Below are 6,670 nucleotides of genomic sequence, written 5' to 3'. Positions count from 1 at the left end.
CTGTAATTAGTGGATTAAATGAAACTTGACTTAGTGGTGACCTATATTTAATGAGGCTGAGATGCTAGAGTTCCACAGCATAATATGGAACAAGGAATCAAAAAGCCTGGGGATACAGGAAAGTTTTATTGGACTTATCATATGTGCCTTGTATAGCCAGACCCCAGGTAAATTCCATGTAGCCCAGATATAGACATGACCATAGAGAATGCTGTCATTGAGATGTACTTCCTGATTTCAGTGGATATCATAAGATCTTAAAGTATTGGATGTTAAATGACAGCACTTAACATCAAAGGCAATGTGGGCACATTTACTGCAAAGAGAAGTAGGGATGTATCAGATATCAGCAACGTTCCTAAACTGCTTTAGATGAACTCGATTTTTTTAAAGTGCTCTCAGTGGCAAAATACAAAGTATTTCAATGGTTTTCCAAAAATTATATTTATGTGTGTGTGTCCATGTCTGTGTGAGTGTGTGTGTGTTGCACGAATATTTGGTCAAACATAAACCACAGCCTTGCAGAAATAGAGGATGTAAACGTTTGGGAGCTGACACTAAAACTGCTAAAAATAGTTTTCACAAATATTTGGAAGGAGAGGAAATCTTACATGGGGTTATCTCATGATTTTGTGACAGCTCCTCTATTCTTGTAAGTCTTTACATGTCTGTTATTTAAATCCCAACAACATGATCAAGAAAGACAGTATTTTCCCATTAATTTCTAGGACAGTATATCACTAGAGCTCTGAATATGCTATTATCTTACTTCATCTTTTAATACAGAGTTTGAGGATTTCCTATCCCTAACAAAATAGAAAAAAAAAATGTTTTAATACAGGAGGCATAAGGCTAAATGTAATAAAACACATATTTGGGGGTAATAGAAGATAAAACAGCCATAGAAAGAGAGGTAATTCTCTTTATGCCAAATAACTCCAGGCAAGTTCTCTTTTTTGCTTTGTTTTTAAGAATGATAAGTGAATGAAAAACCGTAGTGAAAATAGTAACACTTTCTTCTAGCAATATATAGCTGTAGCGTACATGTGTGAAGTGCACATAAAATCCAACTCTACTTGTCACAACAGAGATATAGAGATTTAAGGAGCACAGGCTTGTTTGGTAGATAATGTTAGGTCTCTCTATTTATATAAATTTTCTTTTATTGTAATAGAGAAAGTGTTTAATGTTGCACATCTGAAAATACAATATCACATATTTGTATTTTCAGCTTTGGGACATTGGCTGGTATCAAAGAAAAATCTGAGGCACAATAAAATCTTAAAGAGTTTAAGGAGAATCAATGTAGTGTTCCAATGGCAAAATGTCAGAGGCAATATTTTTTGGAAAAATCCAAAACACACTAAATAAATTTTTTGAATGGTTTGCAATTACAAATTACTTCTTTTTAGTCCACCTTGGTGGAAAGTCTCTAATCACATAATCATTTGTTAATTGACTGCTTATATTTGGTTGAGGTTATAGTTTAGTTCTGTCTAACATAAGCGTTTATCAGCAGTAACCCAAGTTGTTTCATGTTTGCTTGCTATTTAAGCAAGATTAAGGCTATCTTTAAGGCCTTCGGTTTTATTTTCTCAAAATGTTCAGGCCTGTTATCCATTTTATTTTTGCTTTACATTAGTTAACTTTAGACTTGGGCAAGGAGAAACACACGATGCCTTTAGCCCCTGCCCTCTCCTGCTTTTGTCTTTATACCCACCAGTAGAGACATAGTTCATAGAAGACCATCCTCATCGACCATAAATACAAGACCTAAAATTTATTTATACCTCCTCCCAAAACACACACAAACACACACACTCTCTCTCTCACACACACCATTTTGACTTGAGGAAGATACATCTCTTTGTCTGGGTTACTCCAGAATGTGATTTTTAGACTGTGTACTATTCTTTTGTGTCAGACTTCCCTATTCTACATTCCGCCTTCCATTATGAATGAATAGAACATCCATTAGTTCCCTAACTCCTTGCTTCTCTATTCTTGAAACTTTCTTTTAAAAATATTCTACTTAATTCCTTCTACTTATCTCTCTTTATACTCTCTTCTGTCAGTCCTCAGTGTCCATTTCTATAATAAATTGGTTACAGCATATTTAGGAGAAGCCATAGTCTTGTTCTTGGAATATTAGATTGCCCACTCATTATCCAATTACACTGGTTGCCCAAGGCAGACTCTTACAGTGGAAAAAGAAGGGCCCTTCATACTTTTTAAATTTACTCTTTTCAGGGGAAACTCACGAAAGAAATACTTTAGTAGATACATTTCTCTCAGCAAATCTAGCTATAATACATTAGAAAGTTGAGGATGAATATTTAAAAATTACCTCGAGAAGAGGTTTCACTCAGTGATGAACATGTATTCTGCACTCTCCTGCCTCCAGGAATTACCATCCTGTGATTACCAATTAAAGAGTTCACGTCCTTTATAGGGACATGGATGAACCTGGAAACCATCATTCTCAGCAAACTGACACAAGAGCAGAAAATCAAACACCGTATATTCTCGCTCATAGGCGGGTGTTGAACAATGAGAACACATGGACACAGGGAGGGGAGCACTACACACTGGGGTCTGTTGGGGGGAAATGGGGGAGGGGCGGGGGGTGGGGAGGTGGGAAGAGATAGCATGGGGAGAAATGACAGATACAGGTGAGGGGACGGAAGGCAGCAAAGCACACTGCCATGTGTGTACCTATGCAACAATCTTGCATGTTCATCACATGTACCCCAAAACCTAAAATGCAATAAAAAAAAATAATAATAATTAAAAAAAAAAATAAAAAATAAAAAAAAAAAAATCTGTTTTTTTTTTTTTACTCATAGTCATAATTCTATTAATATAAGAATATTACTAATTGATCAAGTATAAGAAAAGCCATAGACACATCAGTTTCTGTGATCTTTGGTTCAGGGATATTTTGACCCACATGGAAATAACTACCTCCCAGTAGATTCTATATGCTTCATAATCTTATATAAAAAATGTACAATTAATTTATTTTTCATTTTTTATTTAAGAAAAAAATATAGGCTTAGAAGATCATCTTCACAGCACAAAATTATACATTTTAGACCTATCCAGAAGGTTGGAGCTTCCAAACATTAGTATCTACCATGCTGCAATGCTTCAGTTGACTTTCAGTCTGGCAACAGGATAGTTCTCTTGAGCCAAGCAATGCATTCAATAAGGCCTAAAATTATAGCACCAAATTACATTTTACCAACAGGAGAATTTCCTGGTATTGCTATCAGGAGAAAAATATTTCTTCCCTCATAACACATCAGAGACAGAAAAGCAAGAATAATTTTGCTTTATTTGTCTTGAGAAATTAATTCTCGAGTTGACTCAACTCCCATAACCAACCACAGAGTGAGACTTTGACACAAGGAAGAGTTTTTCTTATGTTTATGCTTTTCTTTTTCCTGCCTCAAAATCTTTATCAAGGCTTCGTTTCTAAAACCCCAACTCTACTAAGTTTTAATCATTCAACTTTTTTTTTTTTTTTTTTTTGAGACGGAGTTTCGCTCTTGTTACCCAGGCTGGAGTGCAATGGTGCAATCTCGGCTCACCGCAACCTCCGCCTCCTGGGTTCAAGCAATTCTCCTGCCTCAGCCTCCTGAGTAGCTGGGATTACAGGCATGCACCACCATGCCCAGCTATTTTTTTTTTTTTTTTTTTTTTGTATTTTTAGTAGAGACGGGGTTTCACCATGTTGACCAAGATGGTCTCGATCTCTTGACCTTATGATCCACCCGCCTCGGCCTCCCAAAGTGCTGGGATTACAGGCTTGAGCCACCGCGCCCGGCCCCCATCATTCAACTTTTAATGTGAATGTACAACTTATTTCATAACGTCTTATCATCATTTCACTCCAATTATACAGGTCTTCCATAGTCCTCAGTTCCTAGGTGATAGAGAAACCACACAATCAAGTGTTCTTTACTCTTGGATAGCTTGAATGAGATTTTCTATTTCATTTTCTTTCTCTGTAAATATTTTGTGTGACCTCAGTATTGTCCTTCCTGTTCTATAAAGGAGTCTTTTTATTAAACCATGCAGCTTATCCATAATCTCTTATACTCACCCTTTCTTATTTATATGTAACTAAGTATATTCATACTTTATAGACAGAATCAATTGTACACATGCATGTGATACGTGTAATCAACTTACGGCTTTTAAGATATTCACATACATTTTCAAATTTTATCATAAATCTTCAATTATTCTGAGAATAAACTACCAACCATTGACATTCCTTAGCCATGATAAGCAATTTTTATGTTTCCTTTTTTACTTTTTTAGTGGAACTGACTGAAGGTGAGTTATAAAATTTTATTTCTTATCCTGTTTGGCTTTTATGACCCACCATTCTTTCATTTTCTTTAGCTGTTTCTTTTTATAAACTATATTTTAGAAGTAACTCCAACTAAGTGACAAGCACGGTGTTCTTGATATTACAGTTATCAAACTGTCCATAATATTGGTGAACTTTTGAGCTGCAATAAAACCGGTGCTACCTCTTCTTATTCCATAAAATCACAGCATTACTTCTGAATGTATCATAGCCACTGATTCATAGTGTGAATATTTCACAAACAGAAATTTTATTTTAAAATAATAATTTTAATTTTTTCATTAATTCTCTATAGAAAATGGTCAATAAACATTGTCCATTATTCAGATAATGTAATTTTATTTCAACCTCTTTCTCAGATCCAAATCACAATGATTCTCTCATTCTCACTCGATGACAAGTTGTTGTAAATGCTTAACAAAGCTTTATCTTTTGCTGATCTTTTCACTTCAATACAGTCTTCATTTGGTTTCCAATATTCTTAAAGGTATGTTTTCATCTGCTTTATAAAGATGTAGAAGTTTATTCACGGTTTAATCAATCAGCCTAAACTCTTCTCTTTACTTTTCCAGTGCTCTACAATTTGAATTATCTGTCACCCTAAACTCAGTACTCCATAACTGGATCTTCTAAATTTAATCAACTTCCTGATTATCTTTATTCTTTTATGCTATTCCCCGTCTTTGCTAATGTTTATGTTACTCACCTACTCACAATGCACTTAATTCCTCAAAAGCATTTTTGGAGTTTGACCCTGGTATCATAGTAAATTGTATGTCTCTTCATCCTTTTGGCTCTGTCTTTACTCGTGTGAAATACAAAATAACAATAACCACTTTATTAATTTTGAAGAGTACTGAAATAATACATGCAAAGGTCATAGCATAGCAAAAGTACCTGATATACCATACTGCTCAATACAAGTGAGTTTTTATATTTCTTCTTAGGTCCAAATAATAGTTAACAATGCCAAGAAAATTTTCTTGCTTACATTATTGCTTTGGGAAATATTTTTATTTCTTCATACAGACTATAAGAGCTAGTCTTTAAAAGGAAAGAAGTCTATTTTGTGTTGGAAATAATTCAGATGCTAGATACAGAAGCTATTGATTATGTTGAATTATTTGCTTGAACATTTTAGGAGAAGACACTACCTTCTTGGATGCAGCTGAATGCTCCTCTGTTGGCTTGACATATTTATCTTCTTATTAAGGACAAATGTGTCCTTTTGCAATATTTATTCACTAGTCTACTTGCTGTTTGTTGGGATTACAAGAAAAAATAAACAATACAGGATAGTTTCTAGGTAGTTTTGTGTTTTTGTTCTCTAAGATAAGAATTTTAAGTCATAAAAGTGCTGTTCAGATCTCTATAAATGCTAATGAATAGTCTTGCCAATCTATCTTAATAAAACTCATAGAAAGTGAAATCTGCATTGTGTTTTTTACATTTATCTGATCTTAGTTCAGTTTTATTATGTATGATGATTTGTGACAGAAATGAAGCTGGATTTGGTTGTTCAAATTCCAGTGTTATTTATGAATTTATGGTTTGTAAAAATTTAATTATAAAACTTTTTTGGTTTCTACCTTTTAGTGGCTGATAATATAGGATAAATTGTTATTTATCCTACAAAAGGTAATGATGATTTAATATTTTTCCTTATTATTTTATAAGAAAAATAGGATTATTTTCTGTAGGGTAAAATAAGATTATCTTACATGATCATGTGTAGGATAAACAATTGCTGGGGGGGGAATCACAGAAGGAATAATTATATTAATTACTATAGCAATAATAAAACACAAGAATTACAGAAAAAAAAGGAGAGGAAAAACATAAAGTATGAATAATAATAGATAATTACTAACATTTATAAAAGATTTATTATGTACCAGAAACTGTATCTAATGCTATATGGTGATTTTAATGAATTCTCAAAATAACATACAGACAAATATAATTGACATTCCAGTTTGAAAAAAAAAATGAAGTCTAAATTTTAAAGAGTTTAAATAATTCATTCTAGTAACATATCTAGTAACATGATTGAGTTTGGAAACTCACATGGGGATAAGAAAAAGAAAATTATAATGGCCATGTAATTTAAGTCCTTTTTTAGTGAAGTTAAAATTCTATTTTGCACATAATTATGACTCAGTGACTAAGATAATATTATCAGTATGGACACTCACCTTATCATTTACTAATAAATATTAATGATTTTATCATAGTCTATCAAATCATCTTAACACATATACAACACACATATAATAGGATATATGCACA

Source organism: Saimiri boliviensis, chromosome 1, assembly GCF_048565385.1.
Source record: "Saimiri boliviensis isolate mSaiBol1 chromosome 1, mSaiBol1.pri, whole genome shotgun sequence".
NCBI classification, from domain to species: Eukaryota; Metazoa; Chordata; class Mammalia; order Primates; family Cebidae; genus Saimiri; species Saimiri boliviensis.
The sequence above is the reverse complement of the archived record's forward strand: the minus strand, read 5'-3'. Positions refer to the sequence as shown.